The sequence below is a fragment of the Nicotiana tabacum genome, chromosome 22 (assembly GCF_000715075.1).
Source record: "Nicotiana tabacum cultivar K326 chromosome 22, ASM71507v2, whole genome shotgun sequence".
NCBI lineage: Eukaryota > Viridiplantae > Streptophyta > Magnoliopsida > Solanales > Solanaceae > Nicotiana > Nicotiana tabacum.
In genome coordinates this window covers 20,478,586-20,500,133 of record NC_134101.1, presented here as the reverse complement: position 1 = coordinate 20,500,133, position 21,548 = coordinate 20,478,586, and the positions used below count along the sequence as shown (strand labels likewise).

Sequence of the window (21,548 nt, the reverse complement as noted above, 5' to 3'; positions counted from 1 at the left end):
AAATATGTAAAATTGCATAAAAATTGAAGAAAACTATAAATATGTAATATATATATATATGCGGTTCATCCTCACAAAAAATTAGTCAAAACAATCTATTATACGCTACTTATAAGCACGAGTAACTTGAGTCTAAAAGAATAAAGTTTTCTATATGGAGAAACAAAAAGAATGATTAACATACAATTTAAATTTTGAACTTGCTGTTATGAAGGAGAATTGAGTTCTCTTTGTATTTGTAAAAACTTTATTTGTTGCTTTTGGGAGATATTAGCAGACTAGTGGACAAGATAAAGAATTGGGAAAGACCACGAATTAGGGCTTCAATCAATAAAAAAGGTCTTGACTTTTAAATTTAATACATTTGAGTTCCTTTTTGGACTTTTTGAGTAATTACCAAGCTGACTTTTGAGAATTTAGGAATTATATAAAGGACTTATTCAACAAATTTTATTTTAATTTGAAAAAGTCTCTAGGGCTTACGCCCCGAATTGCCGAGCGTACGCCTCTTGAGACTTTTGCCCCACACCATCGCCTCGGGACGTTTTTGGTGCGCCTCGCCCCAGGGCTTGCCCCGATAACGCCTTTTAAAACACTGATTAGTATCTAAAGATATAGACCAGAAGGGAGGTGAGAAGAACAGATACAGAAGGGGGATGAGAGGAAATCAGAGATCACTCATGATTTAAGTCTATCCTATTTCAACAACTACTTTCTTATTTATAGTTGTTGTTCTTCTAGAATTTGCTCCTGCTCACGTGTTCTCTGCCCTAGATGCCAAACAAAATCAGTTACAGCTTTTGGCATTTTTCAAATTCTCGTGTTACGCCTCACGTTTCCAGTTCCTTGAGGATCCATGACGTGGCTGCTGACTAGGATAGCGGATTGGGCATCAGAAGTGTTCATAACATTACCTCCGTCCCCGAAAAGAACCTTGTCCTCAAGGTTCGGATTATCCTGTGATGGGGTAGTGTCGCGTAAATGCAGTGGCGTAACCTGTTGATCTTGGGATCCCACACATCTCTTAAGCACTGAAATATGAAACACATGATGAATCTGTGCAGCTGCCGGCAATTCCAACTTGTACGCAACAGGTCCAATCTGTTTCAAAACCTTAAAGGGCCCAAAGTATTTGCGTTCCAGCTTGTGCGGCGTCTGAAGACGCAGTCAATGTTGACGGTATGGCTGAAGCTTAACATAAGCCCAATCCCCGACTTGCAATGTGACCTAAGTCCTCTTGCGATCAACAAACTTTTTCATACGATGTTGGGCTTGTAACAAATTTCCCTTAAGCTTCTCCAGAACCTCATCTTTGTGAAGGAAGTATGCCTCAACAAGGTCATGAGATATGCTACGTTGAGTATAGCGAGCGAGAGTTGGAGGTTCACGATCATATAGCGCTTGAAAAGGTGACATCCCCGCTGAAGTCTGGAATGAAGTGTTATACCAGTATTCTGCCCAAGGTAGCATGCCTACCCGATATTTTGGAGAATCAGCCACATAACACCGAAGGTATTGTTCTACACATTTATTCAGAGCCTCAGACTGCCCATCCGTTTGAGGATGATAGGCTGTGCTCATAGCCAAAGTAGTACCCTGAAGACGATGGAACTTTTGCCAGAAAGAGTGGGGTGATGAAAGACCCCGAAAACCACTATGATACGTAACAGTGTTATCAAAGGCGCACTTTAAGTCTTGAAGCGAGACTCAAAACATGTTGAGTGCTTCGTCTCGCTTTACGGGCGCTTCAGTGTCGCATCAAGGCTCTAAGGCATACCTTTCCTTGCCAATGAATGTAATTCTGAAAATGCGACACTAAACAATTGACATTTCACTTTATCGGAATTTTTTTGTCCATATATTTGTTATTCATGCTTATAGTTTTTGGTCTTAAACTACATATACATATTTTTACTTTTTCTCCAGTTGCGCATTTTTTCATTAAAGTTCACGCTTTATTTGCGCTTTGCGCTTAAAGCCCCAACGTGCCTTATAACATTTTTAGGCTCTTCGCCTTTGATAACACTGATTATACGTACTAAAGGGGCGTTGCCAATTCATAAACACCTGCAGAGCACTATTCTACACACCCTTCCCTCCGCAATCTTTTATAGCTTCTGGTCAACCAAAAATATTCTTATCTATTTCATCATCAGTTGGTCCATAATAAAACCAGAATTTTCTGTACTTTTCAAAAGATAAAGGGTGATGCAATTCAAAGAATTCTCTCTGGGGAAATCTTTCACATCATTCCCCTCACGCTGAAACCGAAACCTTTAAAACCATTGTCTGCACTTGAAAAGAAAAAAAACAAACTCAATTTAGCATACAATAACAAATATGCACAGCTCAGTATCCGTTTTGCACTTCAGACAGATTCACTTCAAATTATGGAACTTTGTGGGACAACCAAAAGATCTAAGTCTGTGTTATACTGGTACATCATACCAATAGAGAGGAACTATTTAGTCTATTTTGTAACCTCTCATCTTTATTTTCTAGAATGAAACTTCTGTTATGACATTAACTAATGACAGTAAGCCTACAAACTCTTGTGCGTGTAATAATGACTACATAATTATAAACTTTTGTGCAATTAAAGCTTTCAAGTTTCTAAAGTCAAAACTACTTTCAGTAAAAGATCACAAAATCAAATAGAGGGAGTGAATTCACTAGTAACAAAGTAATTCAATAAGTAAAGCCCCCCGTATCAGTAACAAACTAACAACACATGACTGTGTCGCTTCAAACCTATAGAATATATCTAACACAATGAGCTGATGACAGTTCTCTCAAAGGCACCAACCAGATCAGATTCAAGAGGTACAGATTTTTCAATACAACTCAAACCCTCAACCAAAGATAGATGTAGTAACTAATATCAGCAAATACAAAAGTATCTTCAGTTGGATAATACAAACGGGATTTTGGTGTCTTTGTCGTTCCAAACAGCTAACAGTTTGTTGTGAACCAGAATAACTCAAATAATATTTATGGGGTAGTTATTTGGACAGAGGCTGTTGGACCAGGGGCTAAACCGCGAAGAGGTCCAAGAATTAGAAAGCCCAACAAGAGATTTGTCTGGGATCCAGGTTAAAAAAGCACATGACAAAGTGAATAAAAGGGGTTATCGTCTGGGTTATGAGGATTACTGGATTAGGCAAATGTTATGTGAAAAGCTCTGTACTTCTCATCTCCTTCTTGTATGGTGTATTTCTATCTTCTCATCCCTTCCGTTATCCTGCAGCTATCCTTTTACTATTTCCTTGCAATTTCCAGTTGATTGTAATTCCATTTAGGGAATCAATATAGCTAGTTGGTTTGGCTGTTAATTGGTTTGTTTCATACAAAAAAGCTCAACCCACCGCATAGCCAAGCCAACGCCTCAAACTGTCATTAAACATGACACCTAATAATTAATCTGACTAACAAAAAAAACTAAAATTGTAAATAGACAATAGTCTCTCCGTTCTATTTTCTATTACAAAATTTGAATTAACTGAAATTTAGAATGTTTATTTGACTTTTAAAAGATCTTACCTTTCCGACAGTGTCTGCTATACGATCGATATGAGGTTCGGAAAAAGGAGTCCCATTGTCCCACACAAGTTCATCATTCACCGGAAGCTATAATAATATCCACGAAAATAGTTAGCATAAGATTAGGTAATTGAATGGAATTCCACGAAAATGGAACTTAAAAAGCTACTCTACTATGTGTGGAGATTTTTTAGAAGGAGCATTACGGGCTTGTCATGCACGATGTGTTTGCCGACGGGAAGGCCCATGCCGGAGCGTGTTCGATGAGAGGAGGTGGAAGCGCGTGCCACGATTCCATTCCCACCCCAAAATACGTGAAGCTGTGTGACTCAATCTTCCGGCCATGGGCGACGGATTCTCTTTGTGATTGTGCGATTGGGCGTACAACTACTGTGTTTTTCACTGAAACAATTAGCAGTTACTTTAAAAGGTTACTGTAGTTAAAATGTTCGAGAAACCTTTTTTTAGATTTTACAAAATTTAGAATAAAAATTGTAAAACTTAGCCATATAGTAATAGTTAATAGTTATACACCAAATCATATCAATTTGTTATGGTTAAATAAATTAATAAGAAGAAAAGAATATCAACTAATCATGATTAAGCAAAATAAATTTAATTGTAATACATAATCAACACATATATTATGCGAATAATGTTTTTTACCATTCTTCCGATATTTGTTACTTCTTAACAAGCCACATGCACACTGTTACGCGGCGCCTTCCTGAGATTCCTTGGAAGGGCGACGTAAGACTAAGCAACCGATGTCCATGAAGTTACTATCCGCCAACTTGGGTCCCCTCCGTACGCTATACGAGATTGTCAATACCATACGGAAAACCAGTGTCAATAGCAATTGAGAAAACAGTAAAGAGAATTGAGAATGAAATAAAGCTTGATTGTATTAATGAAAGCTATTACAGAAAAGCAACACTGTGTCGAGGGCGAGAGACACTAGTATAGAGAATTGTTTGCTTGCTAGAAAGTTTGATTGCTTGACCCCCTAATAATGCTTAAAAAAATAAATAATCAAAGTTACACGACTTGACCTAACTAAGCTAGAGAGACATAATGGAAATACATGAAATAAAACTACTCTATATTTACAATGAAAAGGACCTAGATTCCTACAAGGTAGAAGAAGATCTGTTGGCAACAACCTTATCTTCAGCACTAGAGTCTGCGCGCACGGCATTGTTTGCGCGTGTGACACTGTTGGCATCTGCCTGCGTCTGAGCGTTGGCGAGGGCTATTGGTGGGGAGATATTTAACATTTTCCAGTTGAGTAAATTAATGCATTTCTCCCTCCCGTTCATGTAATCAAAAATAGTATTGGATTAAAAAACGGAAAAATATGTGAATATATTTGATAAATATAGTTGATAAATATAGTCGATAAATATAGTTCAAAAATAGTTGAGTTAAAGGTAGATTTTTGATAAATATGTGAATACACATAGCGCGGTTAAATACTACGTTATGTGAATATATATAGCGCGGTTAAATACTACGTTATGTGAATATATATAGCGCGGTTAAATACTACGTTATGTGTATTGTCTTGTCGAACTAAAAAGCTGCCTGTCTGAGAAAAAGCTGTTTTGTGTCCGAAAGAATCTTTAATACGCAAAGTATAGCGCGGTTAAATACTACGTTATGTGAATATATATATAGCGCGATTAAATACTACGTTATGTGTATTGCCTTGGCTATAAATAACGGGCGCATTCTAGTTATTTTTTGCGCTTAACAATAACCAATAGCAAAACTTTCCATAAAAGCAAGATTTTTTTTAAGCTTTAACAAATGTCTGAACGCCTTTATGTACCAAGGAGCCAGTGCGGCAAAATATGTATGATGAATGACTGTTGGGATGATGGTGAAGTTGGACGCCGTTACTGGATGTGTGTGAACAAGTTTTATAGGGTTCCCGGCGAACCTTTTTGCAATTTTGAGGTATGGATTGAGGAAAACTGTAAGCAGGAATGCTACAAATGATCTTTGCAGTATCTTCATGATTTGACCTTAAAACAGTGTGAATATGAAAAAGAATATAAACGAGAAATTGCGGAGTTGAATGAGAAACTGAAAGAGGCAGAACTAGAAAAAAATAAGATGGAAGATAAATTTAAGTGGTTGGAGCAGAGAATAATGAGCGGCAGTGACTAAACAATGACATGTATGTGTTGAGTGTACTACTTTATCTTTATGTTTCCCGTGTCATATATTTTCATTAGTTGTACTGAATTTAAATTATGTTAAGTTGCTATGTTTTGTGTTTGTGTTGTAGTATTAAAATAAAGAAGGAACGGGGAAATAAAAACATAATGCGCATATTATATAAACATAAAAAACTGTTGATATTATTTACATAAAATAATATTTACATAAAATACAAAAAAAAAAAATCAATGTGTCCCACAGCCTGTGTGCTTCAATGCAGCCGCTAGCCTGAGGCGCATCCCATCTCGCCCGGCTATGCTATCAGGATCATCCTCATCACGGCGCCTCTTTATAGCAGGATGCGCTGCAGCATGATCATCAGTGGTGCTGGCAGGATCGGTAGAAGGGGCCGTCGGTCCAGTAGAAACCTACAGAAGAATAAGTCAGCTCAGTATAGGAAAGTATACATTAAGTCACAATAATTTAAATTGTCTTACCATGGTCTCGTCGGGCTCCTGAATATAATCATCCGTCACAGCCATGTCAGCATCGCACAAATAGGCCTCCGTGACGGGCGGGGATGAAGCCTTAATAAGAAAATTAATAAAGTTTTAAAAAATAAATGAGAAAAGAAAAAACAAATTTAAATTTAATACTAATAAAAACATACCTGCGCCTGTGATGATGAGCCATAACTAAACCGGTGCCCACTATCCAAATCTCGGGTCGGCCGATCCTCAGCAGCGGTCGATGAGCCTGGGAAGTATGCTTCCCAATCCTCTCCGGTAAGGTCCGTGCCCGTGATCAATAATAGACCTGACGGGGTCACCTGCGAAGTCCCTAGAGTGAGCTGTATCCCAAGGCTGTAAGACAGCATGCTGGTGGGATACTCGTCCGGCTCATGTAGGTCACCCGGCAGATCAGCATCAACATCATCAATAGGGGCCTCAATGCCCCCTTGTTGGGTACCACCTCCTCGCCGCCCACCACGACCCCGTGCGGTAGCCCTGCCTCGTGGGGCACCCCTACCTCGAGGGGGACCCCTGCCTCGTGGGGCGCCCCTACCTCGTTGGTACTGCTTTGGCGCCACATAAGTAGGGTCGTGTCCCAAGCACTGATCCTCTCGAGCTCGCTGTAGTGTCCGGGCAGCCACCTCTGCAACCTGCCGACCGTAATCGTGCAAAGCGGCCGCTCCCTCGACGGCATGCTACTGCATCTGCAGTCCCATCTGGTAGACTATATGTAGGCCAATAGCCTGCACAACGTATAAAGTATAAACTACAGAACACTAAGTTACAGTTATATAATTAATAATAACAGAAAACATACCAGGGCCTCGTGCTGCCTGGCGTATGGAACGTACCGACCGCCAGCTTGATGAATGGGATTCCCGACAAAAGGTCGGGTAACGCGGCGGTACCAGGGCATATAGAGATGAATAGTCTCTGTTTGGATATGTGAAGGGGGGGCGGAATCAGGTCAGCTCGCCAGTCCCAATTATGGACCTGTGCCTCTAGCCATGCTACATATGCGTCGTCTGCCCTGGAACGATCATCCTGCTGATAATGTGTGGCCTCCCATGTAGGCCCCCTCGATATATACTGTGGATGGCCAAACTGGCGAAGTACCCGCTCCGTGGCATGATGCTCCACAATATCAAGGCACATCAGCGGGACGGAAGTGCTCCAAATCAGTCGACCGACCGAGCAATAATCGGCAGCCCACCTATCAAGTCATCGATGTATGGCGTCCAGATAAACTATCAAATAACAACAGAAAACGTGAGTATGCGCAACACATGTGAAGCTATACCAAGTAAGTTTAGGTACACGTTTACCTGTGCACCCTCCAGCATATCCAACACATCCCTTCAAAGGGGGAGATGATGCCGAGCCTCGTAATCTCGTATATATCCACGCCGGAGAACCCACCTCCTAGCTAGAGGGAGAAACGGAGGTGGTATATCCGGAGGTAATGGTGGTAGAGGTGGCTGCAACTGCAGGAACCGCTCCCAGGACCAAACATAACATACAAAGTTGACGTAAAGTTTAAGATAAATTTATACTAGATAGAATTGGAAGGAATGAACAGAGTATTCGAATATGTTGTCATATGTAGAAGCGGCAAAAATCCACATACGTCATGTTGGGTGCACATGCTCGCTGGCACAAATGCCTGTACAAGTAGGCAAGAACAGCAGCACCCCAGCTGTACCGGGGTAAATCATCTAGCAGCTGAAGATGATGAAGAAATCGCAAGCTGACTAGGTTCCCTGAAGTGTTCGGGAACAAGACCCCCCCAAACAGAAGGAGCAACAACAACCTCGTATATCGGTGAATATGCAGATCATCTGTCTCCCCGGTGATGTCGGGGTGCAATATCTCCAAATGCTGTCGAATAGATGTCAAACTCATGCGACTGGCCCCTGAGTGTGCAGTCTCATCCTGTGGCCTGAAACCAGTGAGCTGCTGCAGCATGTCCAAATACTGCCCACGCGTAATCTCTCTCATGGCCTGAGGCAGTGCAACGGGCAACCCATCAACAGGCATCCCATATAAAACCTCCACGTCCTGCAGCGTGATGGTGGCCTCGCCAATGGGCAGGTGGAAAGTGTGCGTCTCCGGTCGCCACCGCTCTATCAGGGCCGTGATCAAAGGCTAGTCAAGCTACAGCCGCCCGATCTCCAAAATCCTGTAGAAGCCCGTATCCCGCAGGCGCTGGACTACACGGGGATGGAGATCTCTGTCATTCATAAAATCCAACATGCCGTCCACTCTCCTGATGCGGAGAGTCCGGGCCAGTAACTTTCCCTCCCATGCGTAGGCGGACCTATGATCGCCCTGTAACACTAATAGCTCATCGGAGACAAGTCCGGGATGCATAGGCATCACGTCCATGTCATCTACTGTAAATTAAATAACATTAATTGTATGTTTGATCTATAAATTAAATAATTATTTTTTATAATTATACAATATTTAATTGGACAGAGTATATATCTATAGGTTCCATGCTCGATATTTGATGCCCAGTAGCACCAAGTTATCCTGAGTTCTTGTATGTGTCAATTTTATTATTTTCGTAATTTTGTTTGATCTGTAACTTAAATAATTATTTTTTATAATTATATAATATTTAATTGGACAGAGTATATACCTATAGGTTCCAAGCTCGATATTTGAAACCTAGTAGCACCAAGCTATCCTGAATTCTTATTTGTGTCAATTTTAATATTTTCATAATTTTGTATGTTTGTTTTGTAAATGCTGAAGAAATCTGCGGACCGCACATGGAATTGTGCGGCCGCAGAACCTCCCAAGGGGCATTTTTGTCCGCGATTTTTAGCCTTGTATAAATAGACGAGTTTCACAAAATTAGGTCAAGTTTAAACATTAAAAGCTGCTGTAGCCGTTTCTTTTTACTACTTTAGGAAGTTTTACATTATTTTGGTGTATTAACATTAGATTTTATCATTTTAATCTTTTATTATGGGTTTAATTAGCTTTTCTTTTTTTATTCTTTTCAATATCCATTATGAGTAACTAGATTTTCACTAGGGCTGTGACCCAACCCTAGTGTGTAAACCTTATGGGTGATTAATTTAATGCTTGTTTATGATTAGGTGTTGATTATTTAGCTTAGTTCATGCTTCAATTTTAGAATTAATGGTTGCAAACATTGATTCATGCCTATTTGACTTAGTCTCTACTTGTGAAAGAGAGACCTAGTCTAGGATAACTTGGCTAAGAAGGAATTGGGTTGATTAAGAGATTGATTAGCCTAATTAAAGGGTTCAAACTAGAGATAGTAAGAACCCGACTTGAGCTCGTATCAACTATTTTGTTTGATACCCATTTGGACTTGAGAAATCCAAATTGGGTAAAATCACTCTCTGACTGAGAGGTATTGAGTGGGTAACGTAGAGTTGAAAGCAATAATATGCCCCAATCAACAAATAAGTATTAACGTCTTCATCCCATTAGGCAAACACCTAGGTTATGATCACAACCCTAGGCCTTTAAACTATTTGGAAAAATATCAAAAACATTCATCTCTAGTTTATTTACCTTAGCTTACAATCATTAGAGTTATAGTAGAAGTAGAAATCAAAACTCTTTTGTGGAAGTGCAATTTAGGTAGTCCATTGACTTAATTCAAATATATACTCCTGACACCCTTTATAACTCCCAATGGATTTGACCCCGGCTCATAGTTGGGTAATTATTATTCCATACGACTGTATCATATCTCTTATTGAGGTGTGTTGTGGACGCCATCAAAATGCGAGCACCAGTTCGCATTTGCGAAATAGTTATCGCATTTACGAAGGGGGCAGGCTTCGCAATAACAAATACGAAAAGGGGTATGGGGCTGGGCAGGTTGCATTTGCGACCAATGAGCCGCTTTTGCGAAGGGGGATGACTTCGGAATTGTGACATCAGTGTCTCATATGCGACATTCCCTATGTTCAGCAGGCATCGCATTTGTGATGCACTTGTCGCATTTGCAGGGTTCACATTTGCGGAACCCGGTCGCATTTGCGACACAACAACTGAATAAAAGGTTGAGATTTCGGGACTTAGTCTCATTTTATCATATTTTGGAGCTCTAGACTCGGTGGGAGGAAATTTAGAAGGACATTGTCATACAAAGCTATTGGGCTTGACTCAATTTTGATTATATAACATGATTATTTATGAATTTAACATCTAGATAATAAGATTTGAAGAGAAATTTTGGGAAATGTTTACTATATTTTGAAAAATAAAAATTTGAGATTTAAGAGTAGAATTGGACTCAGATTTGAAAGCCAAACACATATTTGAACTTGTGGGATTATGGGTAGTCGAGATCTACCCTTCGACTCGGGTTTTCACCGGGCGGGCCCGATGTTGACTTTTGGAAAATTGTGTTAAGATCTTAATTTTATTAATCAAATTGATTTCTCTTGCATTGTTTGATACTATTAAGTCAATTTTGGCTAGATTTGAGCCGAGCGCAGGTTAATTTTAAGGAAAACGTATTTTTAGAGTATCAAATTGGCTTAATTGAGGTAAGTATCTTACCTAACTTTATGTGAGGGAACCTCCCCTTAGGATTTGGTCTAATTGCATTATTTGTATTACGTGAAATGATGTGTACATGATGTGACGAGTGTGTACATAGGCGTATGTGTGATAATTGATTGGATTAGACTTTAGGCTATTAATATGCCTTAAATTGGGAATTGTTTGTTATCTGAAGCACTCTTATAGTTGTTCACTCCACCCTTGTGATATTGTTGAGATTATTGTTCATATTGTTGCTGAGCCGTAGGATATGTATTATTGTGGCTTTGGTATTGTTATTTGGGCGATGTGGTGTCATATGTGCACGTGTGATGCAGTTGATTGTTGTGTTATGAAGGAGATGTCCATGCGGTGACATAAGGGTGATGTGTATATTAATGCGCATGCGACGAGATGAGGGGCTTGTGCACGTGAAGCTATTTCAGAAAAAATGTCTTAAATGTTAAGCTCATGCGGCGTCATAAGGGTGATTTGTGATTATGATGTGTGGTACATCGAGGTGATTCTTGTTGTATATCTGTGTTGGAACGGCTTGATGATTTGAACATGTCATGGGTCTCCTTAATTGATTTTACTTTGTGTTTTACTTGTTTTGTTAATTTTCCATGCTATCTGTCATGGACGGCTTTCCAGCCATGCCTCATGACCCCTTGGACGTGCCCCATAGCATTCTGGCAAGCCTCGCAATGCCTAGCGCCATGGATGGCCCCGTGGTCTTGGCCGCGCCAAGTGACAAGCACACTTGTGCCTATGTCGCCTCACTGATAGCCCTCGCCAGCGCCAGCCGCAGGCATATGCCAACATCGCCGTGTGCGCAGACTCTGATGCTAAAGACAAGGTTGCTGCCAACGAACCTGCTTCTACCTTGTAGGAATATAAGTCCTTTTCATTGTAAATATAGAGTAGTTTTACTTCCTGTATTTCCATTATGTCTCTCTAGCTTAGTTAGGTCAAGTCCTGTAAGTTTGTTTTTTTAAGCATTATTTGGGGGTATCAAGCAATCAAACTTTCAAGCAAGTAAACAATTCGCTGTACTGGTGTCTCTCCCCCTCGACACTGTGTTGCTTTTCTGTAATAGCTTTCATTAATGCAATCAAGCTTTCTTCCATTCTCATTCTATTTTATGTTCTCTTAATTGCTCTTGACATTGAATATCCCATACGGCACTGACAGTTTCGTCAGGCGTACGGAGGGGACCCAGTTGGCGGATAGTAACTGCACGGACATTGGTTGCTTAGCCTTACATTGCCCTTACAAGGAATCTCAGGAAGGCGGCACGTAATAGTTGGTATCAAAGCCTAGGCTCGACATTGGATGAGGGAACACATATGTTGTTAATGCTGCACTACAAGGCCTACTTTGAAGAGGCGAAAACCAGATCGAGGGTGCTGTGAACCTCGCCCTTATGCCATAAAAGCTGAAGATTCCTGACCCAAAACCATAAAAGGGAGCTCGGAATGCCAAGAAAGTGGATAACTTCATTTTCGACATCGAACAATACTTCGATGCCACGAGGGAGTTAGAAGAAGCAAAAAAGGTAGCAACTGATGCCATATATCTTGAGGGTGATGATAAACTCTGGTGGTGGGTGACATACAAAACCATCAGGGCCGGTGAAGATACTCTTGAGACATGGGGAGAACTGAAGGCAGCCATACGCCTACAAATCTTTCCCGAAAATGTTGAGTACAATGCGCGGAGAAAGCTACAGGAGCTCCGCCAGACCAAGTCAGTACAAGATTATGTGCGGGAATTCTCCGCGCTCATGCTGAACATATGTGATATGGGGGACAAAGACAAACTCTTAACATTCCTGTAAGGTTTGAAACCTTATGATCGTATAGAGCTACAAAGAGAAAGGGTAGACATTTTACCCAAGGCGATCTAAGCAGCGGAATGCTTTGGGGACTATTAAGTAGAATCTCGGAAGGATAGGCCTCTACCGCCTGTCCGAGGAGGATACAAAGGGGGCCAGCCTAGCAATGGTGGCCCTAGAAAAAGTGGAGTAGATCGGATCCCAACCAAATCTAAGACTCCTTCCTCAAGCACCAATAGTGATGCATCTCACAACAACAATAGGGGGAGGAAGCACTTTTAGGATGCCGTCATTGCGGCAGGCCATATTGGAACAATGAATGCCCACAAGCACAAATAAACGCCCATCAAACTTTTGATGATGGGACAGATGACGACATAGATGATGATGACCAGACAAAACCAATAGGTGCCTTCAACGCACTTGTTTGTTCTATTTCTGAGGCCTTAGCGAGAACCAGCGTTGGTTTCCATAAGAAGAAGGACCCATGCCCAACCACCAAGAAAGGGAAAAAGAAGGCAGATGAGGGGCCTCCTCTTAACCAAGAGAAGACCTTGATGTTCGTCGAGATGAAAGTTAATGGCAAGCCCATCTGGGCGACGATAGACACGAGCGCTACTCACAACTACTTAGCCTCAACTCAGGTGGAGCACCTTGGTCTAGTTGTGGGTAAGGGCAAAGGTCGTTTCAAGGTTATCAATTCACCGCCTTAGCTACTAGGTGGAATAGCCAAAGGAGTGCCAGTGAATCTTGGTCTTTATGAAGAAAATTTCAACTTGCGTGTGGTGATCATAGATGACTTCGAGCTGATAGTTGGATGGAATTCATGAGGCAAACCAGTACCATTCCTCTACCTTATGCAGACATTCTATTGATGATGGGAGAAAATAGGGCCAAGCCCTGTATTATCCCATGCACAACCATAAATATGGCCGCCGGGAACACCTCGGCCTTGTAGTTGAAGAAGGGAGCCAGAAGACATGAACCGACGTTCCTTACTACCCTCTATATTGAAGATATTGAATGCTATTCGGGTCCCATTCCTTCACTCATGAAGGAGATGCTAAAGGAGTTTGAAGACATCATGCCACAGGACATGCCAAAGCGACTCCCTCCTAGGCGCACCATGGACCATGAGATTGACTTGGTGCCGGGTGCGAAGCCACCCACCCGGGCGCCATACAGAATGTCATAAGCCGAAATCACCGAGCTTCGGAGACTGTGTGTAGATTATCGTTCCTTAAAAAAAATCACCGTGAAGAACAAGTACCCTATCCCGCTAATGGCAGACTTGTTCGATAGATTGGATGGTGCTATAGTGTTCACATAAAAGACATGAAGATAGGTTACTAGCAAGTTCGGATTGCTGAGGGAGATGAATACAGGATGACCTATGTGACAAGATATTAGTCGTACGACTTTCTGGTCATGCCATTCGGCTTGAATAATGCTCCGGCCACATTTTGCACTTTGATGAACCAAGTCTTCCGAGTACATTGACGAATTCCTAGTGTTCTACTTGGACAACATTGTGGTATACAACAAAACATTGGAGGAACACTCAGAGCACATGTGGAAGGTCCTAGCACGACTGCGGGAGCATGAATTCTATGTGAAGCTCTCAAAGTGCTGCTTTGCCCAAAAATAGATTGACATTCTCGGACATGTCATGGAGGAAGGGCGGATCAAGATGGACCAACAGAAGATTCAGGTTGTCACAGATTGGTCGCCGCCTAAGGATATCCACGCCTTGAGGGAGTTCCTTGGCCTATGCAACTTTTATTGCCGATTTGTAAAAAAATTCTCTCTCATTGCAGTGTCATTGATAGAACTCCTAGAGAAATTCATGCCTTGGGATTGGGGTCCGAGGCGAGTGGAGGCCTTTAACGCATTAAAACTGGCTATGTCTAGTAGCCCCATTTTGGCCCTTCCTAATTTGGCTAAGCTATTCGAAGTACAAACGGATGAATTTGACTATGCTCTGGGCGGAGTCTTTCTATAAGAGGAGCATCTAGTGGTGTACGAGAGCCAAAAGTTGAAGGATGCAAAACTGCGCTATGCCACCCATGAGAAAGAATTATTGGTTGTCGTCTATTGCTTACCCTTTGGAGGCACTATCTGATGGGAACCCCGTTCGTGGTCAAGACAGACAACATAACCATTAGCCATTTCATGACCCAGCCAAAGCTGAATGGTCGACACGCCAGGTGGCAGGAACTCCTAGCGAAATTTCACTTGAACCTGGAGTACCGAAGTGGGAAGACTAACCAAGTTGTTGATGAGCTCAGTCGGAGGGATGACTTAGCATCGACGTGACTATTCGCCACCCTAAGGGGGAGTGAAGTGGCCACCACTATAAAAGACCAAATATAGGATCTACTCACCAAAGATCCTGATGCACAGTATTTGGTCGATTTGGTAGGACAAAGCAAGACTCGCCAGTTCTATGTGGAAGACGGGTTCCTGAAGGTGAAAGGGAACCGACTTTATGTTCCTAAAGGAGGCGATCTGCGAAGTACTTTTCTAATGGAATGCCATGATACTTTGTGAGTCGGCCACCCAGGTGAAGAACGCACCATGGCGTTGCTGTGCCGTGCTTATTATTGGCCTCAAATGGCTGATGATGTTGCGCAGTGTGTGAAGAATTTCCTAGTATGACAGAAAGACAAGTCAGACCGCTTGACACAAGCGGGACTTTTGGAGCCATTACTTGTTCTAAAGAAAACTTGGGAAAGTGTTTTGCTGGATTTCATCACCGGATTGACCAAGGTCGAAGATCTTACAACTATCTTGGCTGTGGTAGATTGGTTTTCCAAGTATGCCATATTTATAGCAGCCCCAAAATATATATCAGAAGAAGATACAACTCAACTCTTCTTCTCTCATGTTGTCAAATATTGGGATCTACGTAAAGACATCCTTAATGATCGTGACTCTTGCTTCACTAGCAACTTTTGGACTCAACTCTTTAAGTGTCTCGGGTCCAAATTGAGCCATAGTTCAAGTTTCCATCCGCAATATAATGGCCAGACGGAGCGGTTCAAGGGCATGCTGGAGTAATATATCCGCCGTTTTGTTACCGAATCACAGAATAATTGGGTGAAGCTTCTAGATGCTGCTCAACTGTGTTTCAATTCATAAAAGAGCTCTAGTATAAATAAAAACATTTTTAAAGTTGTTACCGAACAACAACCGCTACTCCCACACACTGTGAATGCCCCAAACATGTCAAAATCTCCTCGAGCTACTAGCTTCTCGAAGGAATGGAAGCAAAATTTGGAGATAGTGCGGAGTTATCTTATCAAAGCCCAAAAGTGGATAAAAAAGCACGCTGATCAAAATCGTCTCTTTGTTGAATACCAAGTAGAATACAAAGTGATGGTGAAAATCCCAAAGCGATACTTATTTGGAGGGGTCCATGACCCTCGCCTATTGCAAAAATACATTGGACCCTTGTCCATTGAGAAGCGCATCAGGAAAATTGCATACCAGGTGGATACCCCAGCCTGGTGGAAGATTCATCCAGTCTTCCATATCAGCCTTCTGAAACCTTTTCGGGAAGACATAGAGGATCCTTCACGGACCCAACTCACAAAACCCAGTATTCGAGGCCCTAATACAACCGGAAAAAGGCGTGTAGAAGTTATTCTCGATGATCGAGTGGTTCATGCCTCAAGGAAAGATCACCAAGAGTTCTTGGCAAAATGGCAGGGCTGTGATACAGAGGAGAATACTTGGGAGAGGGGAACAAACCTCAAAGCCTATAAGAGCATGATCGATGATTATCTTGCAAGTAAGGCACCAAGGACGTCGCCAACTCATATGGGGGAGAAGGTCATGGGCAACTTTCCAGCCATGCCCCATGATCCCTTGGACGCGCTGATAAGTGGGGATTTTGACTATTTATTATCGCCTTTTAGCTATCGTTTTAGTCCAAAAGCGTTTAATTGTCTTCCCGAAAACTGATGAAATATGCTTAATTGGAGGAATATTGGAAGATGAACTCCCGAGATGAAATCCAACTAAAAAAGGAGTAATATGAACTCAAGGACAAAAAAGGCATAGAAGCTCAATTGTGCGGACCATAGAATATCATCTGCGGCCGCAGGTTATGAAGGAATTTCCATCAGAGACTGGTGCAAAGTACACTCTGCACATGAATTGTGCGGCCGCAAAATCTGAGCCAGAAGCAAAGTTCAGAGAAGATGTATTCCAAGTCTCTCAGAAGTGCGGACTGCATAACAATTCTGAGGCCGCAGATACAATTGTGTGGACCGCAGAAGAGCAAGGTGCGGTCACAGTTACAATTCTGCGAACCGCAGAAAGAGTGCATTAAGGCTGCGGTTCAGAATTATGTGGCCGCAGACTTCCAATCCTGTCAAGCTAAAGAAAAGTGCGGACCGCACATGGAATTGTGTGGCCGCAGAACCTCCAAAAGGGCATTTTGTCAGAAATTTCTAGCCCTATGTAAATAGAAAAGTTTCATATTTTTAGGGTAACTTTTGACATCAGCTGCTACAGTAGACGTTTTCTTTTACTCTTTTTAGTAGTTTTTCATATTTTGAGCTCTTCGAACATAGATTTTATCATTTTAATTAGCAATATGAGTTTAATTATCATTTCTTCTTCTATTTCTTCCATTTCAAGCATGAGTAGCTAGATTTTCACTAGGGTTGTGGCCCAACTCTAATGTGTAAACTTAATGGGTGTTTAATTTAATGCTTGTTTATGGTTGGGTGTTTATTATTTAGCCTTGTTCTTGCTTCCATTTGTAGAATTAATGTTTGCAAACATTAGTTCATGCCTATTTGACTTGGTCTCTACTTGAGAAAGAGAGACTTAGTCTAGAAAAACTTGGCTAACAAGAAATTGGGTCAATCGAGAGATTGATAAGCCCAATTAAAGGGTTGAACCTAGAGATAGTAACAACCCGACCTAAGCTTTTATCAACCGTTTTGTTCAATACCCATTTGGACTTGAGAAAGCCAAATTGGGCAAAATCACTCTCTGAACGAGAGATATTGAGTGGATAATTGAGTGTTGATAGCTATAATACACCCCGACCAATAAAATAATCTTTAAAGTTTATATCCCATTAGGCAAACACCTAGGGAAAGGTCATAGCCCTAGGCTTTTTACAACATTTGAAAAACAACAAAAATAATCTCCTAGTTTTATTTATCAATTTGCAATCGTAGTTTCAATTAGACTTTAAAACAACCAGATTTTGCGGAAGAGTAAATTTAGATATTCAAAGTCACACGTTACGATATATATTACTAACTCCCATCTATAGCTCCCTGTGGAATTCGACCCTGACTCTTGTTGGGTACTATTATTGCATCGACCATTTTCATAACCTTGAATTGAGGTGTGAAATTGGATGAGATCCATTTTTGGCGCCGTTGCCGGGGAGCTAAAAAACGGTGTTAGCTATATATTTAGATGTGTTGTTGGGATATATTCTTTTCCTTCCTTCTTACTAACGTGTTGAGAAATTATAGGTGCAATCATGGAAAACAATGAGCTCGAAAACTTACCTTTTGGGGGATGTGAACGTTGAGGATGATCAAATGGATGAGGTCCCTCTTGAACCTCAAGCCAATAGATGAGGCCGACCACCTCATGACAATATGCCCGTTCTACCCCCACCTCTACCACAAGCGGCTTCACACCGAGTGTTGCCGAATGAAGGGTATGCAAGTGCTATAGTCCCTCCCCGTATTGGGGGGGCAACTTCCAGATAACTAACGTGATGCTCACTTTGCTACTTCTATCCGCAACTTGGAAGTACAAATGGGTCAAATTTATCAAGCATTGAATACTCGCCCTAAGGGGGCACTATAAAGTGATACGGTAGTAAACCCGAAGGTTGGGAACATACAGGCCATGCTATGGCGGTGACCACAAGAAGCGATAGAGGTGAAGATGCAAGTACCTCCAATCCAAGAAAGATTGTGAATGATTATTTGGTTGTGCAAGAAGATGATGAGATCCAAGCTAATGATGAGAATGTGAATGATGAAGTGAGGATAGATATTGATGACACCGTAGAGGAGACACAAAATGATGTGAACCCGTCTAGGGAACACATGATAGACATACCAGAAATGGTAGTGCACAAATCCAAGGCACCTTTGCCAAGGCCTCCTCCACCATATCCTCAAAGGCTCGCAAAATAAAACAACGACAACAAGAAATGCATTGATATGATGAAAAGTTTGTCCATAAATGTACCTTTGGTTGAAGCTCTAACCAAGACCTACTACTATGAGGTTGAAAATGGCGGACCGGACAATGGAGAGGCCGCTGGGGATTATTGATGATGTTATAGTTCGGGTCGACAAGTTCATTCTTCCCGCATATTTTGTGATTGTCGACTGCAAAGTTGACTATGAGGAGCCAATCATATTTGGGAGACCTTTCCTAGCAATAGGGAAGGCATTGGTTGCACCTTCCGAGTGGGCGATGAAAAAGTTGTGTTCCACGTATGCAAGTCAATGAGGCAGCCTAATAGCAACAAAGTATGCTCTTTTGTGGATCTTGTGATGGAGGTGATTGTTGATGACACGAGTGCTATGATCAGTGTGAAAGACCCTCTGGAAGCTGTGTTGTTAAATCATGAGGATGATGAGAAGGTAGGCTTGATAGAATGTGTAAATGCTTTGCAAGGAATGGGATCCTACACATATGGACCCCGTAAACTTTCCTTGGACCTTGAGAACCGGAAGACTCCGCCAACAAAGCCCTCAATCGAGGATCCACCAACATTGGAGTTGAAGCCCTTGCCTTCACACCTCAGATATGAGTTCTTAGGCCCTTGTTCCACATTACCTGTTATTATTTCTTCATGCTTAACTAACGTGTAGGTATCCTTGCGGTGCTTCAAAGAAGAAAGAAGGCAATAGGTTGGACATTGGCGGATATTTGGGGTATAAGCCCCGCCTTCTACATGCACAAAATCATATTGGAGGAAGATACCAAACCCTCCATGGAACATCAAAGGAGGTTGAACTAGGCCATGCAAGAGGTAGTCAAGAAAGAGATCATCAAGTGGCTAGATGCAGGGGTTGTGTACCCCATTTCTGATAGTTCATGGACTTCGCCGGTACAATGTGTCCCAAAGAAGGGGGCATGACTGTGATCATAAATGATAGAAATGAATTGATCCCCACAAGAACTATCACCGATTGGAGGGTATGCATGGATTATAGAAAGCTGAACAAAGTGACCCGCAAAGACCATTTTCCATTGCCATTTCTTGACCAAATGTTGGATAGACTTGCCGGGTGTGCTTATTATTGCTTTTTGGATGGATACTCCGGGTACAACCAAATTCTCATTGCACCTGAAGATCAAGACAAAACCATCTTCACCTGTCCGAATGGCACATTTCTATTCTCACGGATGCCGTTTGGTTTGTGTAATGCACCGACTACCTTTTAGCAGTGTATGATGGCTATATTTATGGGCATGGTGGAGGACTTCTTGGAAGTGTTCGTGGATGATATTAGTATTGTGGGTGATTCATTTGAAGAATGTTTGGATAATCTTGATAAAGTATTGGCCCGATGTGAGGAGACCAACTTAGTGCTTAATTGGGAGAAGTGCCACTTTATGGTCGAGGAGGGCATTGTCCTCGGTCATATGATCTCCAAGAATGGTATTGAAGTGGACAAATCAAATATTGAAGTGATATCAAAACTCCTTCCTCTGACTTCCGTCAAGGGAGTGAGGAGCTTTCTTGGTCACGCAGGTTTTTACCGTAGGTTCATCAAGGATTTCTCAAAAGTGGTTAACCCCTTGTGCAAGTTGTTGAAAAAAGATGCAAAGTTTGTGTTCAATGATGATTGCATGAAAGCTTTTGAGCTTATCAATTATAGATTGACTACCACTCCCATCATTACCGCACCCAATTAGAGATTACCATTTGAGCTCATGTGCGATGCTAGCGACATTGTGGTAGGAGCGGTTTTGGGGAAAAGTATCAACAAGATATTTTTATTATGCAAGAAAAACAATGAATGATGCCCAAGTCAACTATACGGTGACCGAGAAAGAGCTATTAGCCATTGTCTTCGCCATGGAAAAGTCCCGCCCGTACCTCATGGGTACCAATGTGATTGTGCACACCGATCACGCAGCACTTCGTTATTTGATGAGTAAAAAGGACTCTAAGGCTAGGTTGATGAGATGGGTTCTTCTTCTACAAGAGTTTGACCTTGAAATCATAGACTTAAAAGGGAGTGAAAATCAAGTTGCGGACTATTTGTCCCGCTTGGAAGAGGAGGGGCGGCCCCATGATGGCCTCGAGATTAATGATTCGCTCTCGGATGAACAACTCCTCTCCGTGTATGTGACTGGGATACCTTGGTTCGCCGATGTGGCTAACCTTCTTGTGACCGGCATTGTCCCGAATGAGCTATCTTCAAACCAAAGGAAGAAGCTCAAACGGGACTGCTTGGATTATTATTGGGATAAGCCATATCGTTTCAAAATTTGCAATGATGGCATTATCTGGAGATGTGTTCCAAAAGAAGAGCAATTGAGTATTCTTGAAGCTTGCCATTCCTCGCCCTATGGTGATTACCATGGTGGGGAGAGAACTGCTACAAAGGTCCTAAGCTGTGGATTCTATTGGCCCACCTTGTACAAAGATGCTAGCGAGCTTGTTAGGCATTGTGATGAGTGCCAAAGAGCTGGTGGAATTTCCAAAAAAAATGAAATGCCCCTCACCACTATTCTTGAGATTGATATTTTTTATGTGTGGGGCATCGACTTTATGGGACCATTTGTGAGTTCATGTGGGAATACTTATATTCTGGTTGCTGTTGATTATGTTTCCAAATGGGTTGAAGTTGTGGCTTTGCCCAACAATGAGACACAAAGTGTGGTGGCTTTCTTAAAGAAAAATATCTTCACAGGATTCTGCACCCCAAGGGCTATCATTAGTGATG

At 41.8% G+C, this 21,548-nt stretch overlaps 1 long non-coding RNA gene across 1 annotated transcript; it reads right to left on the bottom strand.

The window, feature by feature from the left end:
• Positions 1-407: 407 nt before the first annotated feature.
• Positions 408-3,960, bottom strand: LOC107812630 (uncharacterized). Its single transcript, XR_012705575.1, has 3 exons — positions 3,747-3,960; positions 3,541-3,627; positions 408-3,390 (listed from the first exon to the last, which is right to left on the bottom strand). It is a non-coding gene; the product is annotated as an uncharacterized LOC107812630 (long non-coding RNA).
• Between the last annotated feature and the right edge of the window lie 17,588 nt (positions 3,961-21,548).